Source organism: Erpetoichthys calabaricus, chromosome 11 (genome assembly GCF_900747795.2).
Source record: "Erpetoichthys calabaricus chromosome 11, fErpCal1.3, whole genome shotgun sequence".
NCBI lineage: Eukaryota > Metazoa > Chordata > Cladistia > Polypteriformes > Polypteridae > Erpetoichthys > Erpetoichthys calabaricus.
This window is the reverse complement of record NC_041404.2, coordinates 163,473,085-163,491,242: the sequence shown is the minus strand read 5'-3', so window position 1 is coordinate 163,491,242 and position 18,158 is coordinate 163,473,085. Positions and strand designations below refer to the sequence as shown.

At 39.5% G+C, this 18,158-nt stretch overlaps 1 protein-coding gene across 3 annotated transcripts in view; it reads right to left on the bottom strand.

Annotated features, from left to right (window-relative positions):
* Positions 1-18,158, bottom strand: part of radil (Ras association and DIL domains) — a 121,112-nt gene that overhangs the window by 85,136 nt on the left and 17,818 nt on the right. The gene's annotated exons all lie outside the window — the stretch shown is intronic.

Below are 18,158 nucleotides of genomic sequence, written 5' to 3'. Positions count from 1 at the left end.
AAGGGGTCCCTGAGAACCAGTTGCATACAGATAATCAGGAGTGCAGCCAAAGAAATGGATCATAACAAGCAATAACAGCCTCAGATACACTGGGGCAATTTAGAAATGTGAAAAATTCACTGAGACAAGTAATAAAGACTGGGAAGGAATCTGAATTTTATTACAGCATTTTCTAACCAGCAATATTTTCTCTAAAGACAGCACTACTTAACAGCAGATGAAAAAAAAACAATATGCAATATTTTGTACACTTCATTAATCCCCCAAGGGGAAATTGTCCTTTTGTGCAACCTTTGGAGGTCAGAGTGCAGGGTCAGCCATTGTACAGCACTCTGGAGCTATTTTAAGGTTAAGGGAGTTGCTCAAGGGCCCAACTGAGTAGGATCCTTAATGGCAGTAATGAAATTTGAACCATCAACCTTCCAGATACCAACGCAGATCCTTAGCCTCACAGCCACCACTCTATCTTTAGCCATCAAAACCCTTCAACTGTTCTTCTTTTTAATCCTTTATTTTAAACCTTTGCTCTAGTGCAGTGTTTCTCAACCACAGAGTGAGTCCTGGGCTGCTGCTTGTGGGTCGCAAGGTGCTATTTTTTTTATAAAAGTAGGGTGTTGCAGTGGGTCACGAGTCGGTTGCACACTGGTTTGCTGCTCTAACGATTGTGCTTGGTTCACTAAAGGGGACCCTGCCCCTTGATGGGTCATGAAGACATTACCATTGAAAAAAGGGGGTCACAACACTAGAAAAGTTGAGAAACACTGGTTAGTGTTTATATTTCTACCTAGGTGGCTATTACGTTCACATATGATTTCTACATCACTCTAGATTAACGCATTGGTTAAAAAAATGTTCAAATGTTGTCTACTAGATGTAAGACTATCCCATTAATACATTCTAATGATTAACCTTTTAAATCTCTCATTAGTATCTCTGCTTTTTAATGTCATCACAGTTCGCTCTTCTTCCTCAGGTTGAACATTCAGGGAGCTAAAATAGAAACACTAAAAAAACTGAGAACATCAAGAGCATCAGAGACAGTATTCTACTGTTCGCTGTTTTTGGAAATAAGCTTGTAGCACAAGGACAGGAAAGGGAAAGTCAGGGGGACCACTCTTTCCAAAGATGCCCTTGCTGGGACATATAAAAGTCAACAGTGCAAGAAGGAGGACAGTTCACTTGTCTTATGCAAAGATAGGGGAACTCTACTAGTAAGGCTGCTACAGGACTCACCATACAGACATATTTGTTGATTGTGGACACTCAAAACTGTTATCGATTAATAAGTGTCAGTCTTAAAACAATTCTCTGTAGTCCTGCCTCATAGTTTCCTGAGTACCAGCAGTCACACTAAATAAGTACTATAAATGCACTAGTCCAAGTAAACATAAAAAGATGTCAATATTGGCCAAAATGTTTTCTTTCATTTCCAGCCCTGTGCAGCAGAATTTCTGAATATCCATAGACAGAATAAAAGTAAAAAAAACCCTGCAACAATAAAAGAAAAACTAAAGAAGAAAGTATGTTTCTTGAAGCAAAGAAGAAATCTTTCTGTCATCAATAATTTTTAAGTATTTGTAGAATTAAAAAATGAGCCACACAGAAAAATTATCTGATCTAAAAAGTGGAACCTCCACTGGTTGTTTTTCTTCAGACAAAATCATAAGGTTGCTGGTTCAATTCTTTCTGACTCGACCGTCCATCTAAAAGAGGTTGGCATCAAGAAGAGCGCCGGGCCCTTTGGAAGGGAGCAACCAGCCAACCGAACCCAGAAACAGGCTATTAAACCGTCAAAAAGACAATGTGCAACCGTAACCCACATGATCAGCGACTGTGAAAAAAGTATGTAAACAGTTGTGTTCTGTTCTGATCAAGTATGTTACCTTGGATGAAAGTGTCGGCCAAACACTTTCGTACAATGACAACAATAATAATGAGATGCATCCAAAGCTTACTTTTTCCAATGTGCATCATATATTTTGCATAAAAACAACTTTATAAGGTACCGAGCTTAAACATATATAGTATATTACCACATGCCTGCTGATTGTGTAGCAGATGACAAAGATCCTAGCCACCCGCGTTACAGAAGATCCTCTTTAGTTTAGCCGATTAGCTCACTAGTATCTGGTCTGCAGCCAGGCTAACAGTATGAAGGTTGGGGCTGAGCTGTGAAGACACTAAGGGCCAGTCCAATCTATATTACAACATGTAGTTTACAGACGTTTATTACTCATTGAAAGTATATAATATCAATTTTCCTTACTAGTGCTCTCTTGAGAACTTATGGACAATTTAAAATTCTCATACAAACTTGTTATTTTGAGTATTGACTATTGATTAAAACAGGGTTTTACTTGTACGATATGGTAAACCAATTCTGCAGTGCTCATACTGTGTATTGCATTTACGCAGTCCTAAACATTTAATCATTAGATATTGGATAGAAAGTAAAAGGAAATGTGTTCTAAGACAGGCTTTGTTCTGTGTATTTATGGATAATCATTTTGGTGGATCTAGGGTTACTTGCAAGCTACACTTAAATGAGGATGACACAAAGACACCTAAAACATAGATGCGCAAAATAAACCTAAACTAAAAACTCGTTCATCTGCTCGCCTTTTCTTCCAGACTTCAAAAACCAGTCTGGCAACCTGTGTATTTGAACCTCTCCCAGGCACCTGGCTGTTGACAGCTAACCAGATGCATCCATTAATTATACATTTAAGTGCTTGCTGGAAATTTTGTGGGGTTTTAATTAACATTGACTCATTTAAATACTTCGATCTGCACTGTGTGGCTGTCAGAAAGATTGATGTTAAAGCCACTACCTCCTAATCCCAGTGAGACAGACATATTGCTAACCTCACAGAAAATTTTTTCTTAAAAGTCGCCAATGGGATACTTCAGTTATATGTCAAAATGGAAACTGTAGTGTAGTGTTTACAGCAGCACTACTGTACATTTATATTCTTTCCTTGATTGGCGCAGATTTTGCAAATTTACCCTGTGTTCATGTCACCCAAAATCTCCAGTTATTCAAACGTGTCCAAATATGAGTGAGTGTGTCCTCTGATATCCTGTACTGGATTGGCTCCTGTGTTGGACTTAAGGCTACTGGGTTAGTTTCTCACTCACTCTAATACTAAAAGTGAAAAATCGAGCTCAGTAAAAGAATGGATAGATGAAACAAAGCATTTCATGGTCTTTTTTATAAGTTACTTACCCCTTCTAGTTTGTAGTGATGGCTGAGAAAAAATTTTAATCTCATGCAGAATGAACATAACAATGTTTCTGAGCCAATGGAGTGTAATGGTGGACAATAACAAGTAATGAAGACGTTTGAGGACTGGATTCTTCACCAATGAATGAGGGGAAGAGTTGGGTCTTCAATTCAGAAGTGTGATTCTATGTGGTCTAAGAGGTGTCCTGTTTTTAGACAAATTTCGTATTCAGGAGTTATTTATTTAAAAACTAGGGGGCTTTGCCCCCTGCTCACTTCACTCGCCAACCCCCCAGCCTGTGCTACACGCTAGCCTCTTTGTGGTTCTGTTGCTCGCATATGGGGATGCGGATGTACAATTTAAACAGATTTTTATTTTCATGGGAATTGTTACAAATGCATCAATGCAACGTATAACAGCCCGTGAATGAATTTCATTTCTTCCTCTTTAATAAATAAAATGACTTTTTCAAATGATTGGCTCTGAGATTTGTTAATTGTCTTTGTAAAAGTTATTCTAACCGGAAACTGTTAACGTTTTAATATGAATGACTTATCAAGATTTCCTTTGTTGTCTAATGCTATCCGTGGAAGATGTGCTACATTACCTTTCTTGGATACATCCTTCATTCTACAGTAATACATGCATTGTAAGACCGAACGTTGTTAACGGTTGTATACAGTTGTGATGGACGACCGGCTATGGACTCCGGTCGCCACCCCCAGGCCGCTAGGAGGAGCCCTCCGGACAGCATGATGGTGCCCCGACTTCCAGCAGGGCCTCATGGACTTTGTAGTTTATACACACAGCCCTGCTGGATACCTTGGGGGCCACCGGGAGTCGCTGTAGGGGGGCTAGTGGGCTCTTGCGTGCCCTATAACCCGGGAGTGCGTCACAGTCACGTGACTGAAGGAAACGACGTGCTCCCAGGATGAAGAAGAGGACTGTTTGCCCTGACCCGGAAGGAAACGGACTTGTGGGTTTGGCCAGGAACCACTTCCGGGTCAGGGGCTATAAAAGGACTCTGGGTGAGCCCAGACATTTGAGCTGAGCTGGGAGGTAGGGTGGCGATGTGTCTGGGCGAGGAGGATTGGTGATTTATAGAGAGAATTGTTATATGAGTAGTGTGGTGTGTGGAGTGCTTTGTGCACAGTTTAATAACAAAATAAATAGTTATTATACTTTCACCTGGTCATCAGAGTGGTACCTGAGGGTTCAAGAGGTGGACAAAGGGCTTTATTGCTACACAGTATATTCTTTGTGATATTGTAAGTTGCTGTTTTCATCTTCCGCACGATCACCACCAACTGTTTCAGCATAGTCTATTGATACACATTTAACCAATTTGCAGTGTAACCGTTTGACATTTTTGGACGCATTTAACCAATTTGATGTGTAACCATTTTGGCGTTAATTCGTTTGACTTCCTCGTTTCTTGGTGCTAGGATTGCACGTGTACTCATTTTTTATGTTGATAACCCTTCATGATGAAATTCTTCAATAAGATTTGGACATAATACGTCTTCTTTAACTGGGAATTTAAAGTGAGGAAAACGTTAAAATTTATAAAAGCTGAGAGCGCAGGAAGTGTGCCTGACAAAAGCATTCACACGAATGAGAGGTGAGGTCTTGTTTGAAAATGTTTGAGAGAAGGGCGTGACTTGAAAAAATCTCAAGGCAAAAGTCTTGTCTCGCAGGACTTGAAAAAATCTCTCTTCCAAAAAGTCTTGTCGCGTCAAAGGATTTTTTTATATAATGGAGAGATATTTTAGAAAAAAATATGTACCTTTTGCCTGCTGTGAGCAAATGACTAGGTGACTTGATATGTGGCTTATGTGATATGAGTAACATGACATTTTTGATATTGTTTGCTGTTCTCTGGCATCTGTCACCACTGGGTACTGTTCTGACACAAACTTTGAGATTACATTTTTTTCTCTTACATCACTACAAATTACATAAGTAAGTAACATATAAAAATACAGTATATATCATTTTTGAGTGGAAAACTCCTTTACCTGTTGTCATAATAAACAATAAAGGCAAACAGCCTGACTTACAATAATAAATATTAAATATCTGAGAATGTTTCCTGGCTGCCTCAACAGTATGACCAGAACCCAACACAACCTCTCCGGGCTAGGAGGGGATAACAGATATATCCTCATTTGAGAGAAAGGCAGAGAGAGCAAGCAAAATGAAAGTACCTTGGTGGTTAGGCCTTTTTAAATGACACTCGTTGTTCAGGAGTGTAGCTACTCCTGGTTGTTCTACGTATGACTGTAGGCTATCAGATAGGTTGTTATAATTGTATAGATTGTTCCACCCACAATATCTAATAAACTGAACCCTTCCTCACTAACACTGACACTCAGCTTTTTGTTCAGACTCCTGTTCTCTCTATGTAATACGACTGCATCATCCTGCTTGAATGGCTCCATTGCCACTATTCTGTGACTGAGAATCATCCAGCATACTGCTGCCCACCTACTCATTTGCTTCACTCTTTTCACACTCTCCCCACTGCTGTTGGTATACAGTTTAAACCTTTGCCCTAACCTGCAGTTCCACTCCTCATTTCTTCTGGTCTTTCTTGCTTTGTCCATTCTTCTTCATCACCTTCCTTCTGTTCTGGCCTGCTTCCTTACTGTTCTCATGAAACAGGAGCAACAATACTTTGTTCATCTTTAATCAAGTCAATGACATGTTCTGTAAAAGTTTATTACCAATTACCTTTTCCCAATGGAGTTCATACAGTTAATAGCCCACATATTCTGCTGCCCTGAAAACTTTCTACTTTACATTTAAATTTTAAAAGGGAACTAGAAAATGTGGAAAATGTAATGGCATTCAATTTAAACAAAGAGACTGGCAAAATTAAACAGTTTAAATTAAAATTAATGTAGTCTCAGTAGTTCATTTCTTGGTAGAGTTTAACAATGCCCTTAATATAATATTTCATTTCTTTCAATGTATGCATTTAAGCAAAGTAAAAATGTTACGTATAATTTTTATGTACCATTCTTCTTACAAGTCTACAGCACTTTGGATCCTATATCATTCCTATATGTGTCATCTTTTGTTTCTCATTAAATTATTACATTTTATAACACTTTTTACAGCCTTACAAAAAGACAAAAAATCTTGCTAAAATACATGCTGTAGGTGAGGATAAAAGAATGTTTAATTAAATGGAAGAATGTACTTTCAGAATTCCTTAAAAATTCACAAGAAATGGGGAAAAGCAAATTATAGGAATGTCACCACTAGAAAAGATGAAGCATACAGAATTGCTTCAGTCACAATGTTTTCCAAAGAAAGGTTATTTCATTACAGGTTTAGAAGCAGGCTCAGCATGCTAAATAAGGCAAGACATGTTTTCAAAAAGTCAGGCTTAGTTCTGCTTCAAGTGAATTATATAGGATTAAGCATGTACCTGCACTTCCTTTGGGGTTCTGTTTTCAAACCGTATTGTAAAACAAATGATATGTTTTCAACAAAATGTTCAAGGTCATTGAGTACAGAAAACAGCAAATATCAAAAACAAACACTAAAGATAAAAAAATTACATTTAGATGAAAAATAATCAGAGATTACAAATATGTATTTAAAATAAATGTATGTCCTCAGAAAGACCTGGGGACCCGGGTTCGCTTCCCGGGTCCTCCCTGCGTGGAGTTTGCATGTTCTCCCCGTGTCTGCGTGGGTTTCCTCCGGGCGCTCCGGTTTCCTCCCACAGTCCTAAGACATGCAGGTTAGGTGGATTGGCGATTCTAAATTGTCCCTAGTGTGTGCTTGGTGTGTGGGTGTGTTTGTGTGTGTCCTGCGGTGGGTTGGCACCCTGCCGGGATTGGTTCCTGCCTTGTGCCCTGTGTTGGCTGGGATTGGCTTCAGCAGACCCCCGTGACCCTGTGTTCAGATTCAGCGGGTTGGGAAATGGATGGATGGATGTCCTCAGAACTTCATATAGCAAAGCTTGCCTTCTAAAATTTAAGTGTTACAACAAATACAAATACAAGCTTTCATTTGAATTGTTTTAAGACAGATTACTTGTTTCTAGTATGTTTCACTTTATTTTTTTCATTATTTGACAGAAGTTGTAAAACATGGGACAAAGCTATGAACCCCAGAGTAGAACATACAGAAATGAGGTTGCTAAAATAGAAGTGAGGCGTGTGTGCCTGTTCTTGTGTGCTCCCATTCTTAGACTGGTGAGTTCTCCACAGAATGTTGTTTTCCTGCACCTATTTATACTGAGGAAGACGTTGGTGACTTTATCACGAATAAGTGGCCCTTGGAAAATGCATGCGCTTAAGGACATCATGAATAACATGCTGGTGGAAGTAAGGTAGGCTGGCATTCTGTCTATGCGCCACTGTCACAAAGGTGTGCTTGTGGTAACTGTCAATATTGCCTATGTTATGGGACGGTGTGAAGTAAAAGTAAAAAGTAACTAATCTCATCTACTTTATATAGGGTAAACTTTGCCAAGTCATGTAATTTCTACCCCACTTAATCCAGACAAAGATTGCAGAGGTACTGGAGCCTATCAGCTAGCAGAGGCCGTAGAGCAGAAATAAGCCCTGGACAGAGTAGCATCACAGGGAGAACACACATACACAAACATGAACCACACACTATGGACAATTTAGCATTGACAATTCACCTAATAAGCATGTCTTTGGACAATATGAGGAAAACAGAACACCCAGAGGAAACACACAGACACAGAGAGAACATGCAAAGTTAACGCAGAGAGGACCCGGGATGCAAACCCTGGTCTCCTTACTGCAAGGCAGCAGTACTACTACTGGTGAATCTTGCCCTAAGGCAAAAATTTAGTTTTCCAGCATGAACATAACGCTCCTCATGCATAACAGCCAGGTATAAACAATCTCTGAAAATGCTCCCCGTTATTAATCCATAAATATGTTTTTGGCCAAAATAACACACTACGGTTGTGTCTTATGCCCAGAGCTGTCGTCTAGAATGGGTCCTACCAATATTTGTGGCGTGAAATATAATAACTTTTCTGCTTACATATCACATTACTATATGCCAATGCTTATTTATTGTTTTATTAATGTATTGTTTTCAGGTATTTACTAATTGTAACTATCCATCTATGCATCCGTTTCTAAACACACTTTATCCTGAGCAAGGTGGTGGGGAAGAATAACCATGCGCCTAAAATATATGCATTGCAATTTTCTCATAAATATTGTATATTTTTATTTAATAATGGAAAAAGTGTGTAGTGTAGGTTGTAGAGTTGTAAGAGTTCATGTCTTCATCTCACAGTACTAGTCCTCAAATTCTACTTAACAGATAAAGGAGAAATTATGCCTAAATTTTGGCAATAAAATAAAAGTGGATTCAGCCATATTTTATATTTGCACTTTTAGTATATTTTGCACAAGACTTCTTTGAAATTTGCATTTGCAGTTAAACTGTAATACTGTTTTCATGCAACTAGGCAGAAGAGATAATACCATGTGTCACACACGTGCGCATGGGAGGCAGCTAAAGGGCTTGAGTGACGGCAGTTCTGAGGCATGCCGGGATGTGGCAGAGTGCACTGACTCTTTTTTTCCCTTACCTGTAGACCAGTTCCGGGAGATTCCATCTGGCTCTCTTGACGTCACTTCCGGGACCGAACCAATGGAAGAAGACCTTACCGGCTCCGGCCCCTGTGATGTCACTTCCGGGCTTGAACCAATGGCTGAAGAACATGAGCCAGATCCCTATGACCTCACTTCCTGTCTTCCCCTTTAAAGTCTACACCTTTTCCCTATTTGTCAGTCTTGTTCTGGACTCCGTTGTATGCACATCAGTGCTCTTTATTGATAAAAAAAACGACTTTGCAGCCAGGATACCAGATTATACGGGTGGCTGCCCCAAACCTTTATCTGTGTATGTCTCATTTTTGTGACACATGTTTAGTACACAAGAATTGCAATATTAGTTACTTGTGTGTGTCTCAGATTAATTTCATAATGTTAAGTCTGGCCATGTGGAACTGAGCACTTTACCGGTAAGAAGACTGTTTGTGTTTGCATGGCCAAATGCTAACCAGAATATAAAATGTGCATGCCAGTATTCAAAAAACAAGACAGCAGTAGAGGAAGACAATGGAGTACAAGTTCAGTAGTATAGAGATGAGTTCAATCTACTAAATGAAGCAAACAATCACACCCTTTTTAAAGTCTTAATACAAAAATGAAAAGTTAATTGCATGGATTACATTATGACATGCAATGCCTTTGTGCTTCTGATCACCTACTGTCTTTTGAAAAGTGATGTCTATTAGAACAGGACAGAGATTTACAAGATCGATCTTAAGACTTTAAGAATCAATACCACATTATTTAAGCAAAAAATAATGATTAATCCTAAAATCAATATTTTTACCCAGGCCTAATGGCAACACCATTTGTGCCTGCGATGCCCCGTTTTGTATACAAATGTAGATAGTAAACCATTCCAAACCTCAATCAGCCATACACATAGTTTGTTGGAATAAATTATATGATTAATTTACTTATTGCCTGTGGTAATCAGCAAGAAATTGATTTGTATAAAATGGCGCTAAACAGGGGCATTCCATTAATTAACAGACATGTTTGAATAAGTTTAGATTAAGCTCTCCCAGTGTGGTATACTGAAGATTAATAAAATCCTCCCAAAAATTCATAAACAAAGAAATAAACAGCTTTTCTTAAAGCATTTATAATTTGGTGAATAGTTAAAAATGTTGTTTTGCTGATTGAAGGCAAGATACTGACTTGCCAGGCCTCAAAATGTGCCTTCCAGAAGACAACTGCATGGAACGTATTTCATCTTGCTCTTGCATGACCCCACAAAGGGCTTTCAACCAGATATGGTGTCACACACACACACACACACACACACACACACACACACACACACACACACACACACACTCCTATGTTATTCAGCAGACGTTTCTGCTCTTAGATCTACCATGTGGGCCATAACCTGTATATGTTGGTTTTTGGCTTCAGTGCTGTTTGCTGCAAGAGCAAAATTTGCTTGTAAATTATAGACATATATAATTTTGTCATCCTGAACCTAATGTATAACGTAGCATAGTACATAAAAAGGTCTCTCTGCAAAAAGCAGAATTACAGGTAAGGTAAAGAAGCGTTTGGTAAAAACTCCAAAGTGGTTGTGTGCCCTGTGCTTCCTGTGTCACATGAAATCTTCGAAACTTGTAATCTCCCATTATCAGAAACTTTTTCGTTGTATCTATTCTTAAGACTCCATTTCTTGTCACGTTCTGAAGACCCACTTGTTCTCTCTGGCTTTTTAATTGCAGTCTTTTTGTGTATGAGTTTCCAGGGCTTCTGCAGTTCGAAGTGATTATACTGTCACTACCACACTGTTTTAAATGAACTTGATGTGATATTATAAGATTCTCTTTAGTTCACTTGGCAATTTGTCCTGTTCTGTTATTTTTTTTACTCTGGCTTGTAGCTCTATTCAATAGCTGGGCTTGTTTTGTATAGTTCTTTATTTACTATTACCGTTCTATAACGTAATCATTTGAATGTATACATATGTTTAAATGTTCTCCATTGTGGAGCTCTATAGATGCACTCTAAAATTAGATTAATTAATTAATTCAGAGGCAGTGGTGCTGTAAGAATTATGTTTCTAGACTTCTCTAGCGCCTTTAACACAATCCAACCTCTGCTCCTTAGGGACAAGCTGACAGAGATGGGAGTAGATTCATACCTGGTGGCATGGATCGTGGACTATCTTAAAGACAGACCTCAGTATGTGCGTCTTGGGAACTGCAGGTCTGACATTGTGGTCAGCAACACAGGAGTGCCACAGGGGACTGTACTTTCTCCGGTCCTGTTCAGCCTATATACATCAGATTTCCAATACAACTCGGAGTCCTGCCACATGCAAAAGTTCGCTGACGACACTGCTATCGTGGGCTGCATCAGGAGTGGGCAGGCTGAGGAGTATAGGGACCTAATCAAGGACTTTGTTAAATGGTGCAACTCAAACCACCTACACCTGAACACCAGCAAAACCAAGGTGCTGATGGTGGATTTTAGGAGGCCCAGACCCCTCATGGACCTCGTGATCATCAGAGGTGACTGTGTGCAGATGGTGCAGACCTATAAATACCTGGGAGTGCAGCTGGATGATAAATTAGACTGGACTGCCAATACTGATTCTCTGTGTAAGAAAGGACAGAGCCGGTTATACTTCCTTAGAAGGCTGGCGTCCTTCAACATCTGCAATAAGATGCTGCAGATGTTCTACCAGACGGTTGTGGCGAGCGCACTCTTCTACGCGGTGGTGTGCTGGGGAGGCAACATTAAGAAGAAGGACGCCTCATGCCTGGACAAACTGGTGAGGAAGGCAGGCTCTATTATTGGCATGGAGCTGGACAGTTTGACATCTGTGGCAGAGCAACGGGCGCTCAGCAGGCTCCTATCAATCATGGAGAATCCACTGCATCCACTAAACAGTGTCATCTCTAGACAGAGGAGCAGCTTCAGCGACAGACTGCTGTCACTGTCCTGCTCCACTGACAGACTGAGAAGATCGTTCCTCCTCCAAACTATGCGACTGTTCAATTCCACCCGAGGGGGTAAACGTTAACATTATACAAAGTTATTGTCTGTTTTTTTTTTACCTGCATTGTAATCAATCTTTAATTTAATATTGTTTTTTTTTTTTGTATCAGTATGCTGCTGCTGGAGTATGTGAATTTCCCCTTGGGATTAATAAAGTATCTATCTATCTATCAAAGTATAAAATATGGACACCTTGCATGCCTTCCCTGTCTCTTAATCCTTAAATGCAGTATCTATGTTTTCAAACTACTGGCAATCAAATATAGCACAAGAAGCACCGTATATATTCTGCATTGGATTATTAAAAGCTGTTAATAATAAATACTGTACATGTTCCCTTGACAGTTTTCAAAAGATTAAAAAAAATGTTAACCATATATGTGCGCAGGAGGCAAGATTTGGGCATTAGAGAATAATCTGTCCTTTTGTTTCAAACTTAAATAAATAGTAATTGAAAATAATTTTAAGGTTTCCTTTATTGTGTGTATTTTATGCTTTGTTCAGGAAGCCACCGCCCTGGATTTGAATCCTACTTCTAGTTGTCGTCTATGCGGAATTTACATGTTCTCCCAGTGTCCATGTGAGATTTTTCCTCTTACATCCCCAAAGTTGTGCCAGTTAGGCTGAATGGTGATTCTAGATGGATCAGTTTCCGTGTAGATTTGTGTTATGTGCAGGCCCTGTGATGGACTGGTGACCTGTTCATTGGTTGCCTTAAACCGATTGTTGCAGAGATTGGATCCAGACCCCTACAACTCTAACTAAATTAAGCAAGAATTCGAATGTTGTAATATTCAATTTGTCATCCTGCCAGCTTGTGAGTTGATTTGTTTATACGAGGGTTGGTGACACTAAAGAACAACGGTTATTATTAACATTTCAGTGCAACACAGTAAACCTACGTGGTTAACAATGATAGTTGATGTTCCTGATGATGCACAGCTACAGGTAGTTGAGAGCATTATGTTCCAAGTACTCCATCAGCTTCCCTAGCTTTAATGCAGCAAATGATATCATCGATGTTGCATGATGGAATCTAAGAACAATGTTCAAAAACTGGCAAAAATACATGCAGCTAAAGAAATGAAAATTTAAAAAATGTGAAGAGCTAGGAATTAGCAAATAAAGATGAAAAATGGATTTGGAAAAGTGACAATTCAGTTGGGAGAGTATATGAACTTTTCAGTGAGCGAGCGAGCGAGTATTTACAGAGAAGGAGTAGCTATTGTGATGTCACCCAAACCAGAGAAAGCACTAACTGACTGGCAACCAGTCACTGAAGTCATCGTCAACATTACATTTTACTCCCAATAAGTTAAAACATATGCTGTGTAAGCATACACTCCCACTGAAGATAACTCAGATGAAGAGAAGGGTCGGCTTCAAGAAGCAATTAATAAAATACCACAATTAATAAAATACCAAAAGTAAGTAAGATAATTACTGGAGACTTCAATGCTGTCCTGCGGTGGGTTGGCACCCTGCCCGGGATTGGCTCCAGCAGACCCCCGTGACCCTGTGTTCGGATTCAGCGGGTTGGATAATGGCTGGATGGATGGACTTCAATGCTAAGGTCTGCCAAGATGACAGATATTTTTAAGAAATAATGGGATACCTTGGGATTGGAACCCAGAACAACAATGGAGAAATATTAATGAGTTCTGTAAAGTTAGCAGTCTTGTCATCACAGGCATGCTTGTCCTACATAACGACATTAATAAAACAACTTGCGTATCACCTGATGAGAATACATGCAATCACATTAACCATCCATATTACTAACCGAGAATGCTAAACCGGATGATGGACGCAGGCACATCCGGCCATGGGCCGTAGCTGCAAAAAGACGTACTGCGCAGGCGCAAAAAGAGTCCGCGAGAGTCGGCTGAGGAGCCGAGAAAGGCGGATAGAAGAGGGCGAGAGAGGCGGATGAGGGGCCGCGAGAGGCGCAGGCGCAAAAAGAGTCCGCGAGAGTCGGAGAAAGGCGGAGAAAAGAGGGCGACAAAGGCGGATGAGGGGCCGCGAGTGGCGGACAAGACCACAGAAAAAGGAGTGAGCACATACAAAAAGGAGAAATGAGGCGCAAAGTCAAACGCAGGAAAAGCACGAAACACATTGCACACGAAACTAGACCCGAAAAAAAAAAGAGGCTCGCGCACAACAGCAAGACACCCCCCCCCCCTACAGGCACCGGACGGGACACACACCAAGAGGGGGATTCAACAAGCCCATGGAACACAAAAAAAAGAACACAAAACCACCCCACAGACCGTACAAGCAAGGGACGGGACACACACAAAGAGGGGGATTCAACAAGACACAGGAACACAAAAAGAAAGAAGACGCTCGCGCGACAACAATCCTCAACCCAACCCACACACACACATCCGTAAGAAGTGACAGCCAAAGCCACATATTCTAAAGTGAACGTCAGCACCTTCACACTAGACAGCATAGGTGTCAGCATTGGTGGATCTCCTTACAATAAAGCACTATTAACCGTTCAACTGCAGAAAAGGAAACATATTAACAGTGACTGCGACCCTCCTTATTACTTATCCATATTTCGCATGCTGAGAAAGAAACAAGTCATGAATACACGGTCATGGGTACAAAACGAAAAGGAAAGGATAACAGGAACAAACACACGAAAACGAAAGAAACAACAAAATAGACGGCTATGCAGCATAGGTGGATCTCATTACAATAAGGCACTATTAACCGTTCAACCGCAGAAAAGGCTCCATATCAACAGTGAGTGCAATACTCCTTATTACTTATCCATATTTCTAAAAGAAAAAATGTCTCGACTCCAAAAACGCAAAGCTCAACTAAAGCTTCTAACTAACGATGTACCTAAAAATAAAAACTTTATGAACTGCATTAGATCCTACAATAGTTCATTTGCTTTTAGTAAATATAAAGGCCACCAAAAGGCAATGGCCCATACTGCTTTCCCATATGTGCACAAATACTGCATCGCATTGGAACAGTGCACCCTGAAACAAATCAACAACGCAAATATGCACAAATCTACATCCTAGATCCACATGACGCAAGCTATCAATCAAAGTGCTGCATCGCAACAGGCACGGATTCAAAACGAAACACCTCCCGTCTCAGACATACATTAACGGCAAGGAAGGCTACAACGGGCTTTTCACACAGCACAGGCAAATCGATTACAGCTCCAAAACAACACGTCCCAAATACTACACATGCAACAACGCGCCTCTCAAACGGCACAAGCAAAACATACACCGGGAAAATTCATTCGGATTAATGAATGTCATTTGCAATCATTGTCATTCAGTTCACTTCCCTGAAGAAACAACTGGCAATACAAGTAATACATTTACACGTTGTTGTCAAAAGGGTCAAATTAGACTGCCTTCTTTACATTCATATACTGAATATCTACAGAAGATTCTAACTGACGATGTACCTGAAAGTGAAATCTTTATCAACTGCATTAGATCCTACAAATCGGTATCCACTATGAACATTAACGGTGGCACTGCACGTGACATCCGTCTTCAAAAAATGTTGTTTATTGATGAATGTACAATGGCATGAAGTCACTTACTCAACACCATTCATAAACTTCTACAAACGTTTATGAATAATAATATTCGATTTGGAGGAAAGGTACTTTTATTAGGAGGAGATTTTAAACAGTGATTAGCTATTCTTCCAGATGCCATGCACTCAGCTATTGTTCAGTGCACCTTAAAATACGCAGACAATTGGCATTGCTTTCAAAAGATACAGTTAGTAAAAAAGATACGATGTCCAGAACCAGATCATAACAATTGCTTATTACAACTGAGAGATGGTACACTCACCAATACAGATGGACTTCAGCCACATATTATTACAATTCCTCAAGCCTTTATCTGCGACGACTTAGTTACAGAGAGATTTGGAACAGCAATCTCATTAGACCAAATGCTCCTTTTAACACAACGCACTATATTATGTCCAAAAAATATTAATGTGGAAAACATAAATACCCAAGTCATTCCATTACTTCCTGGAGAGACACAACTCTTTCTAAGCTCTGACAAACTTGACTCTGATCACAACAATAACCATCTTCATTGACCTGAGCTGGAATTACCTTTTACACTTAAACGGCATGTACAAAGAAATTTTCCAATAAACCTTTACACTGTGCCACACACTTTATTGTTTGCTTTCTATTTGCATCATCTACACCGTCACACTATTCTATATCTCATTCATACATCACGCTCTTTGTCATTCCCAACACCAGGGGTTGGCGAGCGAAGCGAGCAGGGGGCAGAGCCCCCTAGTATTCTCATAATCTGACAGCACAGAAATCAACACTACATATGAGAGCCATGAGAAGAGCAAATGTAGCAAGTAATTACTGTCTTGTTAGGTGGAAAATAAAAGTGAAATTCATAATAGGTCTAAAAAGGGCAGTACGATTCAACACATCAAGATTAGACTAAGATCATATTTACAATAAATTGATAGTAACACTGAAGAACAATATGCAGCATTACTGTCATTGCTAGAGCAAAATGATAAAGGCACAATATCAACATAAAATGAAAATATTACCAGAATCCACACAGAATCTGCATATGAAATATTAGGTTATAAAGGAAAACATAAACCATGGATCTCAAGTATAAGGTGCAAAAAAATAGAGGAATGAAGAAATATTGAACAGAAACTACAGATTACAAAGACAGAAGATCAAAAATTAGATAAAACAAAAAAAAATAGTGTTAAAATAAAGAGCTCAAACTAAAATTTAGACAAGGTAAGCAAAGGTGGATAGAGGGTCTCCGTGAACAAGTGAGACAAGCAGCAAACATGTACCACGTAAAGCTATTCTTTAACATTACCAAAGCTGAATGTAATGCAGGAGGCAGATCAGGAGCGCTATTTGAAATAAGGATAAACATCTAATTACAAAGAGTAAGATGACATTTCAAGAAAACTCTTAACTACAACACTAGAATAAGCTCACCACATATATCACAACCAGAGCAAGATTCGGTCATTGAGACAATTAATGCAGAAAGAAAAACTAAGGAGAACATTCAACAGACTTTAAAAACAGCAAAAATGGAGGAGCAGGTGACAAGGATGGCATAATAGCATACTGTATATGTTCAAATCTGAACCTGCACTTATACTGCAGACATCCTATTCGATTTTTACAACAACTTCTGGAAAAGTCAAGAAATTACAAAAATGTGGAAAGTGGAAATTATGGTCAAAGTACCCAAAATAGGTAATATTACCTGATGAAACAAATAAAAGTTTATAGGGTTATTATGTGTTCAGCCAAATAACTATTAATAGAATTTATGAAGTGATTAATAAGACACTGAGTAAAGGAACAATTGAACTTATCTTTATACTTAAGAATATTACTGAGCAGTCAGATGAGTGGCAGTCAACTTTGTAAGTGAACTTCTTAGATTTTGAGAAAACATTTAGCTCAGTACTGTACACCAAGAGTGCCTCTGGCAAATCATGAAAAGTTATGGAATACCTGACAAAATTATTAGGATTGTTTAATATCTCTACAGCAAAACTAGGTGTACAGTTCTAGATGAAAATGTAGAACCTCTGGGTTTCTAAGGAACACAAGAATGTGTAACGGTATGTCAGGAAACTTGTTTCTACTTGTCATAGACTGGATTTTGATGAAAATAACCAAAATAAAGTAGCAAGGCTTTGGATTAAAAATGTTCAGCCACCTAGAAAATCTAGACTTTTGCTGAGGATATACAGTAGCTCTCCTCTCATCATCTCACGGACATTTGTAAGATAAATTCACAGCAAAGCTATCACACAAAGTTAACATCAATGAAACTAAGATCATGTGTATAAACCAAAAAGGAGCAGCCAATATATAGACAGATGGATAGCTAATCAAACGGGTTAAGCAGTTCTTGTATTTTGGCACAACAGTCGGTACTACTGGTAGCAGAACAGAAGATATCCATGCTAGAATTGCATATGGACTTCATCAATATACTCCAGGCTGAATATGCTTGTTCACCACTTACTCTTTAAAAGAAGAAACATTCCCTTTCTGTACAGAGGGCCAGTCACCCCGATTACCAGTTGGGTCACCTTTGCTCTCATGTCCGGAAGGAATCACTTTTGATTGCTTCCCATTCTCTATTCTCTCTATCTCCCTCTTCCTCTTACATTATGTACTGGTGCTCTTGCCTATTTTTTTTCCAGTGTCACAGGAGGCTGGGGGTGGTACCCAGCCGGGACGCCAAAGAGGACCGGAGGAGGGCTTACGCCTCCCCCAGACCAC